An 18,903-nucleotide genomic window follows, 5' to 3' on the forward strand; every position below is an offset into this window, starting at 1 on the left:
GTTATATAGGCTCAAACCAAATGGCCTGATTGCAAATCCTACTCAGCTGTCTGGTTCTCTTTTAGCAAGTCAACTGCACTACCAGCACTGACCACAAGAGGGAGCCCCAAACTGGAATCCAATTCAAATGTATTCACAGCACAATACCCCTTTCCATACTGTCCCTCCCCCACACTAAGCCACTCTATAATATCACTTTCCCACACACACTAACCCACTCTAAAATATCTCCTCAAATCCTCAAACTGCCCTTTCCCATAATATCCCCTGCGCCCAACTGCACTCTGCTGTATTGTGCCCCCTGGTGCCTTGGCACACATTTAATCTACAACTCCTCCATGGAGTTCTTACTGGCACCAGCAGCAGCGTGATGACATCAGCAGAGTTCAGATCTCATCACACTGCTGACAGATGCAAATTAATTTATTGAAAGCAGGGAGCGGCGTATGCCTGAGAGTTCAGAGGGCCACACAAATCCTTTGGCAAGCCGGGAGCCATGCAGGACTGTCCTAACTTGTACTTGTTCTGCAGTGAGATCAGAGCAGGGTCTCATTACATCTCACACAGAAGTAGTCAATAACAGGCAGGGTACTACTGTGTTAGATGTAATGACAGCCCTGATCTCACTGCAGAGAAATTATTTGTTGCCTCAGCTTAACAGAAATTCTATTTTTTCTATTTTATGCTGCACAATTCCATTGACAGTGGAGCAACGTAGCACAAAACGGAAAAAAGTGGCAAAATCAGAGGAGCTCAGGGATTTCCATAAGGTATTTAAATGGCTTATTCACTACTCAGACAACAACCCCTTCATCATCCTGGTTTCCCTCAACAAAATAAATACACCAATACTCACCTCTGCTGCCGACACCGATTCAGCAGTGTTAGTGTGCCGCCCCGACAGTGGATCGAGCCGCTCGGATCCGTGGGGGTGATTGTTTGCGGCTCAAGGGTCTCGACCCGGGGGCTAGGGCCACATTCAAATGTAAAAGGGGATATTTACAGGGGAGTTATAGTTCATGACGCCACCCGTGGTGTGTGGTAATCGGGGAATACCGCCACTGACGTTGGGAGTGCCCAGGGTGATGGAGTAGGGCAGCAAGGTGTCGTTGCGCTCCACGGGTATGGGAAGGCCCTGGGACTCTGGATGCGTGATAAGGGGGTGCCGTGCAGGAGTCACTCACGTACTCACTCAGTAAATAAGCAGATGCTGACAACTAGGTAAACCAGTCTCTGGGTACCGCTGCCTCTCAAAGGGGAGCTCGTCCGGGTCCCGTCCCCTGCAGCACTGCCTGGTGATCCATGACCTGCCTCTTGGCACAAAGTGTAGATTCTCCGTAATGGCCTGGTAGCTTGAAACTTGCCAGGCCCCACTCCCCACTGTGGCTAAGCGAGGGAGCCTGCTCTCAGGGGCTCACGCTTGGGATTTCAGTGGGCCGCTTGTGTGGAAAGCCCTATTCCCCTCGTTGCTCTAGTGCCTCTGATCTCTGAGCTGGTAGGAACAGTCCATAAAAGCACTGTCCTCCGCAGGTTAATTGCCGGGTTGCCTGAAGATTCTCCCCGACCTAGGGTCTGTGTACCCTGCCGTGTCTTTGGTCCCAGACCCGTGATAGGACCAGGCTGCTGACCATCCTCTTTGACAGGTCCCAGGCACCTAGCCTCAATCCCCTGCAACCGGGGGTCCGACTCCTCTAGGCCCAGACCACCATCTGCAACCTAGTCTGCTTCCCCTGGGAGCCACTACTCCCAGCTTCCTCTGAGCTCCTCTCAGCTCGAGGGCTCCCAGTCGACTCCTCTGCTCGACTCCTCTAACACCTTCCACCTCCCTGCCTGACCCCTAGGTGGGCGGCCCTATTTCGCTTAAGCCGACCTCTGGTGTGCCTGGTGGGTGTGGTGCAGGGTGTATCTAGGATTTCATTTGCTGTTGGAGGCAGTACTGCAAGATAGGGACCCAGAACCATGAGGGATTTGAATACTACACGGGGAGGGCAGTTTGTGCAATACCCTGTGACGACCTGAATAGTCCAGGGGCGTCACATTAGCACTTGCTCTCTCAAGGCTCGTGTGCAGCCAATCAGCACTGGCCATGATCTCCTCTCCTGTAGATGTAATCGTTAAGGGGTAAATAAATACTGGTTAATAAGTTATATATATCCCAAATGGTGCCACTAACAAAGACAACTCATCCTGAAAAAAAAAAACAAGCCCTCATACAGCTATATCAACAAAAAAAATAAAATTACTACAGCTTCTGAAATGTGGCAATGAAAAAACTAAAAAAATATGCTGTCCTAAAGGTCTAAAATTGGCACATCCCCTAGGGTTTAATATTGATATAAAATAATAATGTTACTATTGCTACTTTTAATATTGAGCAAAATTAACCCCTTAACGACCGCGGGCGGTAAAATTACGTGCTAGCTATCATAGTGTTAATCTTCCGCTGCTGCTGCTGCCGGCAGCAGAGAAAGATCGGCGCACATCTCAGCTGATTTATACAGCTGACTTGTTTGCCTGCTAGGTACTAGCGGAATCATTATCCGCCTGTGCTATTTAACCCCTTAAATGGTGCTGTCAATAAGTGACAGCGCCATTAAAATCGTGATCGCGGTAAACGTTTACTTACCGCCCGATACCGGAAGTCACGTGATGTGATCACGTGACTTCCGATGGTTGTCATGGTAGCACAGGATTATGTGATGACTCCTGTAGCTCATGACTCACTTACTATTTCACCCAGCCGAGAGCTGGGTGAGACAGGAAATCAGCATATCTGCTGATCACAGCTGTGTAGCTGTGATCAGCAGACATGGAAAAGCGATCAGACAGCTTATCCATATAGCCGTTTAGGGGAGCTAGTAAAGTAAAAAAAAAAAGTTTAAAAGAAAGTTTTAAAAAAATAAAAATAAATAAATAAAAAAAAACGAAAAGTTCAAATCACCTCCCTTTTACCCCACTGCAAATTAAAGGGTTAAAAAAATAACAAATATACACACATTTGGCATCACTGTGTTCAGAAATGCCAGATCTATCAAAATATAAAATCAAGTAATCTGATCAGTATACGGCGTAGTGGCATAAAAAATCCAAACGCCAAAATTATGTTTTATGGTCTACACAAATTTTGCACTAAATGCAATAACAGGCGATCAAAATGTAGCATCTGTGCAAAAATGGTACCGTTAAAAATGTCATCTTGAGACGCAAAAAATAAGCCATCACTGAGCCATAGATCCCGAAGATTGAGAACGCTACGGGTCACAGAATATAGCGTAAAATGTACACCACTTTTTTTCAGACAAACGTCTGATTTTTTTAACCCCTTAGATAAAAGTAAATCTATTCATGTTTGGAGTCTACGAACTCTCACTGACCTGAGGCATCCCACCCACACATCATTTTACCATAAAGTAAACACAGTGAATAAAATATCTCAAAAACAATAGTGCTATCGCACTTTTTTTGAAATTTTTCCAAATTTGGAATTTATTTGTCGTTTTCCAGTACACTATATTATAAAACTTATGGATTTGTTTAAAAGTGCAGCTTGTTTCTCAAAAAACAAGCCCTCACATGACCATATTGACTGAAAAATAAAAAAGTTACGTCTCTTGGAAGAAGAATGGCGGAAAAAAAAACGGAAAGCGCGAAATCGGCTGGTCGTGAAGGGGTTATTTTTGATATATTAGTTTAGCCGTCAACAACAGTCATTGTCTCTTTTGTGGCCCCTTTGATTCTATGGTTAGTGAAGTACAATAATAATACATCAAGTTTATGCAAAAAAAATCAATATTTACAGTGTTGACCCTAATTTTTCAAAACTTTTGCAATTCCCCCAGGCATGGCGAATATCAACCTCTCATCCTGACAGATGGCAACACATTCTTGATTATTTAGTCTATGGAGTTTACATGTCGCATACCATGAACCATGTAGTCTACGGTATGGTACAGCATGGTAGTGATAAAAAGAAGAAAAGTAAAAAGAAAAGAGAGTTTGTGATGCCAGGCTGCACTCAATTTACCTCTTTTTCTGACAGTGTGGTGTAATGTGGTGTACTCCAATTAGTCCAGAAAACATGGAAGCCAGTGGAGCAGTAGGAAAACACATTTACAGTACTTGCAAAGGGCGCTTTACATGCAGCAACATCGCTAGCGATGTCGCTCGTGAAAGCACCCGCCCCAGTCGTTTGTACATCACGGGTAAATCGCTGCCCGTGGCGCACAATATCGCTATGAGCCGTCACACATACTTACCTTCCTAGCGACGTTGCTGTGGCCAGCGAACAGTCCCTTTTCTAAGGGGTCGGCTCGTGCGGTGTCACAGCGACGTCACACAGCAAGCCACCAATAGAAGTGGAGGGGCGGAGAACAGCCACATGAAAGTCACGCCCACCTCGTTGCCAGAGGACGCACGTACGCTGTTGTTCGTCGTTCCTGGGGTGTCACACATAGCGATGTGTGCTGCCTCAGGAACAAAGAACAACCTGTGTCCAAAAGCAACAACGATATTTTGGAAATGGACGACGTGTCAACAATCAACGATTTGGTGAGTATTTTGCATCGTTAGCGGTCACTCGTACGTGTCACACGCATCGACGTCACTAACGAGGCCGGATGTGCGTCATGAATTCTGTGACCCCAACGTCATCTCATTAGCGATGTTGTTGTGTGTAACGGGGCCTTAAGGCTAGGTTCACATTTCCGTTGTTTATGATCAATTACAATCCGCCGCCCTGATAAACAACGCAATCCATTTGGCGGATTCCATTGTTTCCCATAGACTTGTGTGAGCGGCGGATTGTGACTGATGCCCTGATCAGTCGTGGAACGGGCGGCAGGAACGCAGCATGTAATGTTTTCTGAGCAGCGGAATCCTTTTTATTTTGCTGAGCATGCTCTGTCTCGGTGGCCGAACGATCAGCTAATCGCCCGGCAGCCGCCTTCTGTGAGCGATCAGCTGATCACCCGGCGGCGGCTTATGAGAGCGATCAGCTGATCGTTCACAATAGCCGACGGCCGGGAGATCAGCTGATCGCTCTCAAAAGTCGGCGGCCGGCTATTGTGAACGATCAGATGATCGCTCTGATTAGCCGGCCGCCGGGAGATCAGATGATCGCTCTGATTAGCCGGCCGCCGGGAGATCATCTGATCACTGTCAAAAGCCGGCAGACGGCTATTGTGAATGATCAGCTGATCGTTCTCTCTCTCGTTTTACAACGGAATCCGCTTTCTCATGACAATGAATTCCAATTATTGTCACCCGTTGTACAACGCATCAGTCACAAGCGTCAAGCAACGCATGTGACTGATGCAAAACAACGGAAATGTGAACCTAGCCTAAGTTTACATAGGTACATCCAGGTGAAAGATGCTTGCACACAGGTTCAATTCCTATTGAGCAATCACAGTTACTCTCCAGGGTGGTCATGTGGTTATACATCAGATGCAGTGATTCCTTAGCTTCTCTTTTTTGCTAGTATGCACATTCCTAACCATACAATTATCTGCACCTGAGGTTCTGGGTTCTGATATATACAGGTACCATGGCTGCTCCCTTACCTTCCCCCTCAGCTTCTTCAGAATTACCCTTCTCATCTCCTTCCCTGCTAAAGTCATTTGGTTCTACCAAGTGTCCTGTATGCCATATATGGAAACAGAGCTGCCTCATTAACCCTTAACAACCTCCTAATAGCAGACCATACCAGGTACATCACTTTGTGCATACATAAACCACTTATATGTGCTGAATTGTCATGTGCAATGTCTGCAAAGGTAAACGTTAACAAAGTGCAAAAATAATAGGGTAGCTGTCAGCTCTGCTACATCTTAAAGGCACATACACAACTACTTTGGAGCATTACTGTCGCACTATATACTGTCGCAATATATACTATATATATACTGTTTGTCACTATATGCCGTGTGACTTGTGACTAACTCAGGGCCACGTTGTTAGTTTGCCTTGTGTTACTATGTTGTTTAAACGTGTTTTTTTCTTTCGTCACTCTAGGGGTTAATGTCAGTGTATGTTGCAGCAGCAGGCTCCTGAATGCAGCTCAGTTGTTCCAGCTGATGGCCACTTCCAGCCTGGATAAAAAATACCCTGCCTCTAGCAGGGGGTGCCGGTTATTCAGATCCTTCTGGTGCTTGGCCCAGAGGTGGACGGGCATAATCCTTTAGCTGCTGCTTCAGCTGCTGGAGTCTGGTGATGGGTGGTCTAAAAGTTCTCTGGTGTAGTTACTTTCCCCCTTCTGATGTCTGTTCCAGATCACCCCCATATGTTTTCCCCTGCTGTTTGATAATGGGCGTCTATGTGTTGTTAGCCCCCCCATGTCTGTTGTTTGTTGTTGGTGGGGGTTTTGGGGATCTCTGTCTCGGTATGTCCCCTTGGGTGGTGGGTGTGGAGGGAACCTTAGCATCAGGGCCAGGACAGGTGATAGGGAGAGTCTGGAGGCTCAGGTATTGCTACCCTTAAGCGTAATTCTGGGATGATGGTCAGCTAGGGCCCTCTTAGCTTGAGGGTAAGCAGCAGGGCCCCCAGTCCAGTTACTCTCCCATCCGGTCACATTCGGGAGTGACATATTCACCCACTTTAAAAACATGCATGTGCCTATGCATTTGGAACATCTCATTGTGTGTAACACAAGCTAGAAAAGAAAGACACATAACATGCAAACAGTGAAATATCAGAAGTCCATGAGTCTGTAAAAATGCTGTAACCTGGAACAAATTATAACATTATCCAAAAGTCTTTGTAGGCATCACACTTTAAATGAAATACATGGGGGCTGTTGTATCACAGTCTCTCATAGTGGGCTTATTTTAAGGCCCCGTCACACACAACGAGATCGCTGTGTTTGACGCTTACCGCTGTGTTTTCACGCCTGTGTTTGATCGTTATACAGGTCGCTCATTGTTACTGTGTCGTTGGTAAGGTCTAACTGTGTGAAATCTCACCAGCAACCTCCCAGTGACTTACCAGCGATCCTTATCAGGTCATATCGTTGTCGGGATCGCTGGTAAGTCGTTGTGTGTGACTGGGCCTTTACTTAGTAACCGCAATTAAAGTGCATAAAATAATGAAGTCACTATATCATTCAAGATATCTTGATGGTAAACAACACTTGGTTACTCTCGCTGATCCTGTTAATGAGTCACTTGTAATACCTAGTGGTGGCTCATTCTCAAGGGATTCAGAGTCAATACATTCAGTGAGGGGTGGCTGAGAGTCAACAAGTTGATACTGCAGGTAAACAGGTTGTGTGATGGACAACTGCAAACAAGTTCAGCCAACAGGAAACATATTACCTTTAAATTCTGTAGCTATCTTTGACGTTTTGTCGAGGGGGGGGTCACATACACACTTCTCATGGGCTGTGCCTGCAAGGATAATTTATCTCCTCTCACACTCACACTCAACTCCTCCAGCACTCAACCTGTTATAAGTAGAGATGAGCCACCCTCCTAGCGTTCGAGTTCGGTTCGTCGAACGGAGGCTCCGTTCGACGAATGTTCGACGAACCACTCGAACCCCATTGAAAACAATGGCAGGCAAACACAAACACATAAAAAATACATTATACATGTACACATACAGTTAATAAACATTGCCATAACACTTACAGGTCCCCGCGATGCGTCCTGCACTCTGTCTCCCGCCTCTTTTCCTTCCGATAATCACTGCGTCCTCCCGGCAACCAGCACTGATGATGGGACCTATCGTGACGTCAAAATAGCATGTGACCAGTCACGTGTCTATTATCTCATTGGCTACAGACTGGTCACATGGTTAGATGTCATGCTAGGTCCTGTCAGTGCATCTCTCTGGTACGCCGTGATCGTTCCAGCATCTCCGTGTAACGGCGAAATGCTCTGGCACATGGTCGGCTTCCCCATCCATGCATGTCGGTGCTCTTTACAGAGTCAGCCCACATGCAAGGACTGGATGCCACAGCAGGTGAATAACGGAGATCACCGTTGCTATAGCAACCCGCCTGTCAGTGGTGACGTCACCGCTTACAGCACGCAGGTTCTGCTCACTCACTGAGTGATTAGACTGTACAGGGAGCAGCAGCGCCTTCCTCCTGTGCTGTGCGGTCTGATTTAGCAGAACTGCATGGAAAGAACACAGAAGACCATGGATCGTGGAGGGATGAGAGGGAGTAATAAACATGGAGTCATTAAGTGTGTCTGTGTATTTATTTCTATTAAAGTATTTAACTTCAGTGCAGACTCCTGTCCGACAGCACCAGCTGATAGTTTAGCCAGCCGGGTGGTAAAAAGCCGGCCTCACTGCTCAACTTAGTGTCAGCTGATTCCGTCAGGTGACCGCATCAGCTGATCATCGCCAGGTCTGAGAGAGAGAGAAAGAAGAGAGAGAGAAGATAGAGAAAAGAGAGAGAGAAAAGAGAAAGAGGGAGAGAGAGAGAAGAGAGAGAAGAGGAGAGGAGAGAGAGGAGAGAGAGAGGAGAGATAAGAGAGAAGAGGGAGGAGAGAGAGAAAAGAGAGAGAGGAGAGATAAGAGAGGTGAGAGAGAGAAAAGAGAGAGAGAAGAGAGAGAGAGGAGAGAGAGGAGAGAGAAGAGAGAGGGAGAGAGAGAAGAGAAGAGGAAGAGAGAGAGGAGAGAGAGAAGAGAGAGAGGGTAAAAGAGAAAAAGAGAGAGAAAAAGAGAGAGGGGATAGAGAGAGGTTGAAAGAGAGAGAAAAAGAGAGAGAGAAAGAAAAATATATAGAGAGAAGAGAAATTAGAGAGGAGAGAGCTATGCAGCCTCATTCCGTGAACTGCTCCGATTTTAGAGGTGTGTCCAGCGGATTACAGCTGATGTCCGGCTCCTCCCCTCAGTGCATAATTAAAGTAAATTATAAATAAATAATAATTATAATTTAAAATTAAATTCTTTACCGGGGCAGCCGGGACTTGAACTCATGAACTAATGCTTCTTAGGCTAGACGCTCTAACCATTGAGCCACTGGCTCTAATAAGAAACATAGGCAGATTTGGTAATCTTTAGCTCTATACTGCAGTAGAGAATCTAGAAGCAGATTGTTCAGCTGCAAGGATGGATGGATGGATGGATGGACGGGCGGATGGACGGATGGACGGGCGGATGGACGGATGGACGGGCGGATGGACGGATGGACGGGCGGATGGACGGGCGGATGGACGGATGGACGGGCGGATGGACGGATGGATGGGCGGATGGGCGGATGAGTGGGCAAACACCGGCAGTACCGCACTCATCATCACACACACGCAGGCACTACAACCCACCATCATCACCGCAGGCACTACAACCCCCATCATCCTCCCCTCAGTACATAATTAAATTAAATTATAATAATAAATAAATAATAATTATAAATTAAATTCTTTCCCGGGATGGCCGGGACTTGAACTTGTGAACTAATGTTTCTTAGGCAAGAGCTCTAACCATTCAGCCACTGGCTCAAATGAGAAACATGGGCAGATTTGGTAATCTTGACGTCTGCATTGCAGAGTGAAGTCTCTGGTGACAGCGCGATTCACTTCAGGTGCTATGTGCAGAGGACACAGCGATCGTGTTCTACGGTGCTCCCTGTCATCTTCATGTAGCAGAGATGACAGTGTCGTGTGGATTACTTTAGACCTGGAGGGGTATTTGGGGATTTCAATAAAATAGTGAAAGAGGATATTTTTTGTCTTTTATTCCAAATAAAGGATTTTTCGCTATGTGTTTATTTACTTTCACTTACAGTTTAATCATGGAAGGTGTCTCAGGGAGACGCCTGCCATGATTAACTCCTTATTACCCCGATTGCCACCGCACCAGGGCAATTCGGGATGAGCCTGGTAGAGTCCCGGGACTGTCGCATCTAAAGGATGCGGCAATTCCTGGTGGCTGCTGGGTGATATTGTTAGGGTGGTGGGCTCCCAATAACGTGGTGCTCTCCATCCTGACAATACCAGCCTCCAGCCGTGTGGCTTTATCCTGGCTGGTATCAAATATGGGGGAACCACATTTTTTTTTATTATTATTTATTTTTTTATTTTACTGCACAATATAGAGCCGCCCGCTGGTGGCTGTGATTGGTTGCAGTGAGACAGCTGTCACTCATTGTGGGGGCGTGTCTGACTGCAACCAATCATGGGCGCCGGTGGGCGGGGAAAGCATGGAATAACTAATTGAATAATGAAGCGGCAGCCATTTTCAAAAGAGGAAATGCCGCTGGAGATTTGTGACAGCCGTGCCGCGAGACGCCCGTGATCGGTGAGTAGGAAAGAGAGAGGGATTGTGCTGGGGACGCAGGACGCATCCAGATACGCAAGGTGCGCACATACTTACTGTGAAAAGCCACGCTTTTGGTGATCGAACCGTTCTAGAACGTAACTCGAACTGCCAAACTTTTAGCAAATCGTTTGAGATCGTCGAACAACTCGAACACCCCCCAAAATCACTCGAACATGAATTTAATGAACATCACTCATCTCTAGTTATAAGCTAATGAATAAAGTGAGCATAAATCCCACCCCAACATAGTCCACACATCTAGTTACATAACACGCTGCCATCACTCAGCAAATGCATGGGGTCCCAAACTCTTTGTAAGGCTATGGATTCTTTAGAGCATACAAGGATCAAACTTATTAAAGCTTTAAACTTTAATATAAAAAATATAAAGTGCTTACAATAAAAAGTGTAAAAATAAAAACGACACACAAATATGCAAACAGTTATAAAATAAAAAGGGAGACATAAAAGAAATACTTAAATGTTCTAGTCTAAAGTTATCTTGTTTACTTGAGGAAAGGAGAAATAAAATATGAATCACATTAGCATAGGCCGATCCCCATATGTGAACAGCTTTCTTTTGTGCCACCCAGCTATTTATATGCTTGACCTTGGGTTAATGCTTATGACACACCCACCAGGGCCTGTTTGGGGGACACTCGTAACCGGGCCGCGGTTCTGGTTTTAGGGGAGGTCACGGTGGCAAGGTCCAACTCCGTGACCCTCGCAGTGTCATAAATAATAATAAAGCAAGGAAATGATGAATCATCACACCACCTGTGGTATTTGGCCAGATATGGCCAACGCTGCTAGGTGAGACCGCTGGGGTTGATGGAGACGCAGCAATGATGGTACAGCTCCCCACAGGTGGACCCAAGGGCAACCGTAGGCAGTTGTTAGCCAGTGAAATGTTGGGACAGCACAGGGCTGGCGGCGCAGGCAATGAATCCAGGACACAGCGGGATGCAGTCATTAGTTCTTCACTCACAGTTATCAGTTTCAGATTATCACGGCCGGCCAGTCAAATGCTGCCTTTTGAGTGCTGAGTCCTGCAGTGTCGGGATCCAGCCAATCACCAGGTAATTCGGATGAACAAGAGGTGTCCCTTTCTGTGTCCCTTTCCTGGTCATCTTCCTACGCTGGCTTCGCACCTCTATTTGTTAGGCTCTTTTCTGGGTATCCATAAAGTTAGACAAAAGTCTTCCAGAAGATTTTGTCTGTTGTTTTTGCTGTAAGATCGTTGATTGTGTTTATTTACTTTAATTTACCAATTAGTAATAGGGGCTCTCATAGACACCTGCCATTACTAATCAAGGGCTTATTGGCAGCTCTGGGCTGCCATTAACCTCTTATATTACCCTGATTGCCATTGCACCAAGGCAGTTAGGAAAAGCCGAGTAAAGCGCCGGGCTTGACGCATGTAATGGATTTGACAATCCTGGGCATCTGCATGCTGCTGTTTTAAGCTGCGGGGTGCCCAATAACCATGGGTCTCTCCAGCCTGAGAAAACCATCCCCCAGCTGTTGGGCTTTATCATGGCTGGGTATCAAAATTGTGGGGACCGCAAGCTGTTTTTTTTTTTTTTAAATTATTTATTTAAATAATTAAAATAAAACAAAAGCCACATGCAGTTCCTCTTATTTTGATATACAGCCAAGATAAGCGCACGGCTGCAGACTGTAGCTGTATGCTTTATCTGTGCTGAGTATATAATATGGGAGGACCCTGCGCCAATTGTTTCATTTATTTATTTATTTTTACTGTACGATATAGACCCGCAGACAGTGTCTGTGATTGGTTGCAGTCAGACGCTGTCACACAGACTGTAGGTGCATCTGACTGTGTGATAACGAGAGGTTACTTCCAGGATACAGTGGGTCATGAAACAAGGAATGAGACCAGACTAATTTTAACTTCAAACTCTGTATACCCCGGTAGGGGAAACAGGAGGTGAACTTCAATATGGGAAGTGAATATAGACACCAATACATGTACAAACACCCGGTTACCAAACCAGGATCAGCGTGCTGGGCCAGAGATCGATTCCAGTGTGACAGGAATCAGCAGGACCAATTTACCTAAGCAGGAACTTCCGGAAGCTTTAGAAGGTGTAAATCACTGCGTGTATTAAGGATCTATCCCTGGACTAGCACACTAATTAATCTTAACAGAAACTCTAATTCCCCACCCTTCCCCCACACATATAGGTAACACAGTAAAGTACCCCGGGGTTACACACCTACTAGCAGAGATACACAAACAGTAAGATTCAGTACTGCAGCAGTATGTAATAGAGCTGATCTGGCGCCAAACCACAACTGAATCAGTGTGCACACTTGTCCGCAAAAACAAAAATATATAGGCCAGGCCTGAGCTCAGGACTAACTCTTACACTGTATTTATCCAGTAATGTCTCCGGGCAAAGGGGTATCCGCTCTGCTCCGAAACAGTTCTCTATGGCACGGCAATCACAGGGACAGATCACTTCAGAGCTTTTCTCCGTAGCAGTTCTCTCTGGCACCGACAATCACAGGGACAGTCTCAAAGGAAGGCCTCAGATGCAGATCAGCTTCAATCACAGTTTTGCCTCTCCCTGGCAACAGTTCTATGAACATAGGCACTTAGCTGTGTGGCCTTTCTTCACACAGCAATTAGCAGGCTATCCCCAGCAGTCCAGGGACTTGAGACCAACGCAGGGACAGGCAGCCATTACACTTCAGTGTGTCTCTCACTCTCTCAACCTCACTGCTTGTCACTTCCTGTCCTTTTCTCCTCACAGAATCTTACTCTAGGACTGAGCAGACCTCCCTCTGGTGGACAGGAGGAGACACTGCATCTGGAGTATCAGCAATATCAGCACTCTAACAACTTCAACCAATCACAGACGCCAGGACTGCCGGTGTACGGGGAAAGCAGTACATATGGATGAGCAATAATGAGTTGCACTGGAGCAGTTGCGGAAGCAGTTACAACCGCGTTGGAGAATCAGTAAGTATGAAGTGATTCCTTCCTTGTTATTTTCTCTATTTTTCCTTTATTTTTTATTTCCCGAGTGCCAGATCCGGATCATAAGCTGGAATTCCCTGGCAATCCCGGACCTGGCACTCCACTATGTTTGAAACCGCGCGAATCCGGACTTTTACAGTCCAGGTCCGCCAATCACTACTGGACCTCCTCAGGGCCCTACTTTACAGTGGAGAGAAGCAGTGGTCCTTTATGTTGGCAGTTGTGGTAACAGTAGCATTGTTTGTCCTTTGGTGCAGGTTATTAGCTAGGTGCTAACATCAGTCCCAGCTGTACTGCCCTGGCCACCAACCCTACAATACATTTTTAATCCCACCCTGAGTGACCAGTCACCAGATATGACCAATTTTATCGTGGTGATGTTTTGTTTTATTTTTCTTTTATACACACAATGCTGCTTATCAAAAAGTGGACAGTGCACACAAGAATATAGAATCTAAGCCCTCATTTTAGACTTTTACTGCCTGTTATACTAGGAACTACAGAGTTCATTAGACTATGGTATAAGGAAAACTCATGTTTCAGTAGAATAACTGGTAATTGGAAATTGTCAGACACTACCCTCTAGTGGACACATTGTGAGTGAACTGCCTGTTTACAATATTCCGAAGAAAGTTATGACTGCACAATGGAAAAGAAAAATAAAATAAAATGAGTCTGGAGCTCCATGTGACGCACAACAATTCGCAAACAAGAAAAAAAAATTAACTTGTCTGCATCTTGCTATGGAAAATTATTTTATAGCTGCGATCTTCCTTGAACAAAATGGACAAATAACAGAAGGAATGCAATTATATGAGATTTGCCTTAAATTCTATGGCACATGTGGAAACAGTTGCAACTCTGTTGCGCTAGGTGGCAAGTTGCAATGCGAGATGTTATGTGACACCTTGCCATGTAGCCCTAGCCTTAGGGCTCATTCAGACTTTTTTATCAAATGAGTTCTATATGTGGCTTTTGACATATAGAAGTGGTGTGAGATATAGTCTATGGAGCTTTGCAAAGTAGTAGAAAAAAAAGGATGAGCACTACCATTCAATATCCAGCAACATGCTCTGCTATGCAAATTTGATTCAGACACCTGTGGCCCAAACAATGCTGGTGATCAGCACATAAAGCACAAGTATTTCCAAAACTCCAGAAACGGGAAGAAAAGGTGTGGCACCAACCATTGGTAATTTTCACAACTTTATTCTTCAGTCCATCATAGCATACAGCTAAGGCCTGTTTCACACGTCAGTGAAAGACACAGATGTAGATGTTTTTCACTGCCGTGTTTAAAAATGCATATGTCCCTCCATGTGCCATGATTCATGGCACACGTGAGTTCTACATGTGCTATCTGTGATCCGTGATTGCACATGGAGATAAACTCACATGTCCACGCTCCTGCTGTCCGTGGTGCTGAAGTCACAGGCTCTGCTGTATCCGGCCGCCGCTGACACCCGTTGCAGCTACTTTCGGGTCAGCTGTATGGTGCATAAATGCATACGCATGAAATAATGAGCCGGCTTGGAAGCAGCAGGCAGCAGCATCCGGAGATAGCATCACTGGAGACGGGTGAGTTTAAAAAGCTTTTTATTTTCAATGGAACGTGTTTTTCTGGTACGTATTTCACGGATCACACCATAATGTGGTCTGTGGGACATTAGTGATGCCAGAAAAAAATGGGCATGTCTCCGTGCAGAAATCACGGACACACGTGTATGCCGCATGGAGAAATGGTCAGTGAAAAACCACTGATGTGTGTGCAGACCCATTGATTTTAATGGGTCTGTGTATGTCTGTGAATCTGGTATGTATAAATACTGTCACATGCATACCAGAATCACTAACGTGGGAAGGGGGCCTAAGGCAGAGAGGAGGGTCAGGGGACCTCAGGACGAAAGCCATTTCACACGACTGAGTCCGCGCTTCAACAGGTCCTGTTTAGAGATGAGCGATGTTCGAGGTTCAAGGTTCGCCAATTTCATGTTCGAGTGATTTTGGGGGATGTTCGAGACGTTCGACAAACTCGAGCTTTTTGCTAAAAGTTCGGCAGTTCGAGTTACGTTTGAGAACGATTCGATCACCAAAAGCGTGGCTTTTCACAGTAAGTATGATGTATGATGATCCTCGTATGCTCTAAAGAATCCATAGCCTTACAAAGAGTTTCGGACCCCATGCATTTGCTGAGTGATGGCAGCGTGTTATGGAACTAGATGTGTGGACTATGTTGGGGTGGGATTTATGCTCACTTTATTCAGTAGCTTATAACTAGAGATGAGTGATGTTCACCAATTTCATGTTCGAGTGATTTTGGGGGGTGTTCGAGTCGTTCGACGATCTCGAACGATTTGCTAAAAGTTCGAGTTACGTTCGAGAACGGTTCGATCACCAAAGGCGTGGCTTTTCACAGTAAGTATGTGCGCACCTTGCGTATCTGGATGCGTCCTGCGTCCCCAGCACAATCCCTCTCTCTTTCCTACTCACCGATCACGGACGCCTCGCTGCACGCTGTCACAAATCTGCAGCGTCTTTTCCTCTTTTGAAAATGGCTGCCGCTTCATTATTCAATCAATTATTCTGTGCTTTCCCCGCACACCGGCGCCCATGATTGGTTGCAGTCGGACACGCCCCCACGATGAGTGACAGCTGTCTCACTGCAACCAATCACAGCCGCCGGCGGGCGGGTCTATATCGTACAGTAAAATAAATAAATAAATATTAAAACAAAAAAAAATGCGGTTTCTCCCATATTTGATACCAGCCAGGATAAAGCCACACGGCTGGAGGCTGGTATTGTCAGGATGGAGAGCACCACGTTATCGGGAGCCCACCACCCTAACAATATCACCCAGCAGCCACCAGGAATTGCCGCATCCTTTAGATGCGACAGTCCCGGGACTCTACCCAGCTCATCCCGAATTGCCCTGGTGCGGTGGCAATCGGGGTAATAAGAGGTTAATCATGACAGGTGTCTCCCCGAGATACCCTTCATTATTAAACTGTAAGTGAGAGTAAAGAAACACACACAGCGAAAAATCCTTTATTTGGAATAAAAGACAAAAAAAATCCTCTTTCACTATTTTATTAAAATCCCCAAATATCCCTCCAGGTCCGAAGTAATCCACACGACACTGTCAGCTCTGCTACAGAACACGAGTGCTCTGTGTCCTCTCCACGTAGCACATGAAGAGAATCGCGCTGTCACCTCAGACTTCAGTCTGCTTTGCAGACCTCAAGATAACGAAATCTGCCTATGTTCCTCATTGGAGCCAGTGGCTGAATGGACAAAGTGCTTGCCTAAGAAGCATAACTTAAAAGTCCCGGATGTGTCGATAAAGAGGGGTTTTTTTATTTTCAATTTTAAATTAATTAATTATTTATCTCTCTCTCTCGTTTTTTTTTTATCTGTACTAGAAATTCATGGTGGCCATGTCTAATATTGGCGTGACACCATGAATTTCGGGCTTAGGGCCAGTTGATAATATACAGCTAGCCCTAACCCCATTATTACCCAGTGAGCCACGCATCAACAGGGCAGCTTGAAGAGTTGGATAAAACACCAGAAGATGGCGCTTCTATGAAAGCGCTATTTTCTGGGGCGGCTGTGGACTGCAAATTGCAGCAGGGGTGCCCAGAAAGCTTGGGCACCCTTAGCTGCGGTTTCGAATCCCCAGCTGCCTAGTTGTACCTGGCTGGACACAAAAATTGGGCGAAGCTCATGTCGATTTTTTTTTAATTATTTCATGAAATAAATTAGGTCTTAGGTCTTCTTTCTCCTTCAACTCATGCAGCTCTGCTACATCAGACTGCGCTGCATGGGAGGAAGACGCTGCTGCTCCCCGTGCAGTCTATTCACTCAGTGAGTGAGCAGAGGCTGCAGGCTGTAAGCAACGGTGATCTCTGTTATTGACCGGCTGTGGCAGCCGGTGAATAACGGAACGGGGAAGCAGAACGGGGAAGCCGACCATGTGCCAGAGCATTTCACCGGTACACGGAGATGCTGGAACGATCACTGCGTACCGGAGAGATGCAATGACAGGACCTAGCATGACGTCTAGCCATGTGACCAGTCTGTAGCCAATGAGCATGTAGTCACATGCTTTTTTGACGTCATGGAAGGTCCTATCATCAGTGCTGGTTACCGGAAGGACGCAGCGATTATCGGAAGGAAAAGCGGCGGGCGACAGAGTACAGGACACGTCGCGGGGACCTTTAAGTGTAATGGCATTAATAATAATAATAAAAATAATAGTAATATGTTAACTGTATGTGTACATTTATATTGTGTTTTTAAGTGTTTGTGTTTGCCTGCCATTGGTTTCAATGGGGTTCGAGAGGTTCGTCGAACAGTTCATTGAACGTTCATCGAACGGAGCCTCCGTTCGACGAACCGAACCAAACTCGAGCCTTCAGAGGTTCGCTCATCTCTAGTCCTGTTATCACGGAGACATGTCCGAGTCTCAAATAAAACTCACCAGTGCAAGTCTTTGGGTCTGTGACAAAAAATGGACAGCACTCAGATGCAACAGACTGTTTAATATGAAAAGGTTGAGAAACCTCCATAACTTTTTTATTATTTTCATCCAAGAGAAACTGATGAAATTCTGAACAAACTCTGATGGTAAAAACTGACACCGATCAAACCTGGATTAAGGTCTGATAAAAAAAAAAAAAAAATCGCAATTTTTAAACTTTGAAATTTTATGCCCATAAATCTAAGAGATATGTCACACAAAATAGTTACTAAATAACATTTCTCACATGTCTACTTTACATCAGCGCAATTTTTGAAGCAAAATTTTATTTTGTTAGGAAGTTAGAAGGGGTCAAAGTTCATCAGCAATTTCTCATTTTTTCCTACAAAATTTACAAAACCATTTTTTTTAGGGACCATATCACATTTCAAGTGACTTTGAGAGGCCTAGGTGACAGAAAATACCTAAAAGTGACACCATTCTAAAAACTGCACTCCTCACACTACTCAAAACCACATCCAAGATGTTTATTAACCCTTTAGGTGCTTCACAGGAACCAAAGCAAAAATATTATTTTAGCCATAAAATTTTGAATTTTCACAAGGGTATCAGGAAAAAATGCACCATAAAATTTATTGTGCAATTTCTCCTGAGTATGCCAATACCTCATATGTGCTGGAAATCAATTGTTTGAGCGCACGGCAGGGCTTGAAATGAAAGGAACGCCATTCGAACTTTTGAAAGCAAAATTAGCTGGACTCATTAGCGGACATGTTGGGTTCGGAGACCCCCTGAGATGCCTAAACAATGGAGTTCCCCCACAAGTGACCCCATTTTGAAAACTAAATCCTTCAAAGAATTTATCTAGATGTTTAGTGAGCCACTTAAATCCTCGGGAGCCTCACAGAAGCTTATACTATTGAGCCGTGAAAATATATATATATATTTTTTTTTTTAGCTCAAAACTGTTACTTTAACCAGGTAGCTTTTTTTCACAAGGGTAGCAAGAAAAAAATGCACTATAAAACTTATTGTGCAATTTCTCCTGAGTACACAGATACCTCATATGTGGTGGAAATCAATTGTTTGGGCGCACAGCGGGGCTCAGAAGGGAAGGAGCGCCATTAGCGGATGCCATGTCGCGTT

The sequence above is a fragment of the Anomaloglossus baeobatrachus genome, chromosome 2, assembly GCF_048569485.1.
Source record: "Anomaloglossus baeobatrachus isolate aAnoBae1 chromosome 2, aAnoBae1.hap1, whole genome shotgun sequence".
Taxonomy (NCBI): Eukaryota; Metazoa; Chordata; class Amphibia; order Anura; family Aromobatidae; genus Anomaloglossus; species Anomaloglossus baeobatrachus.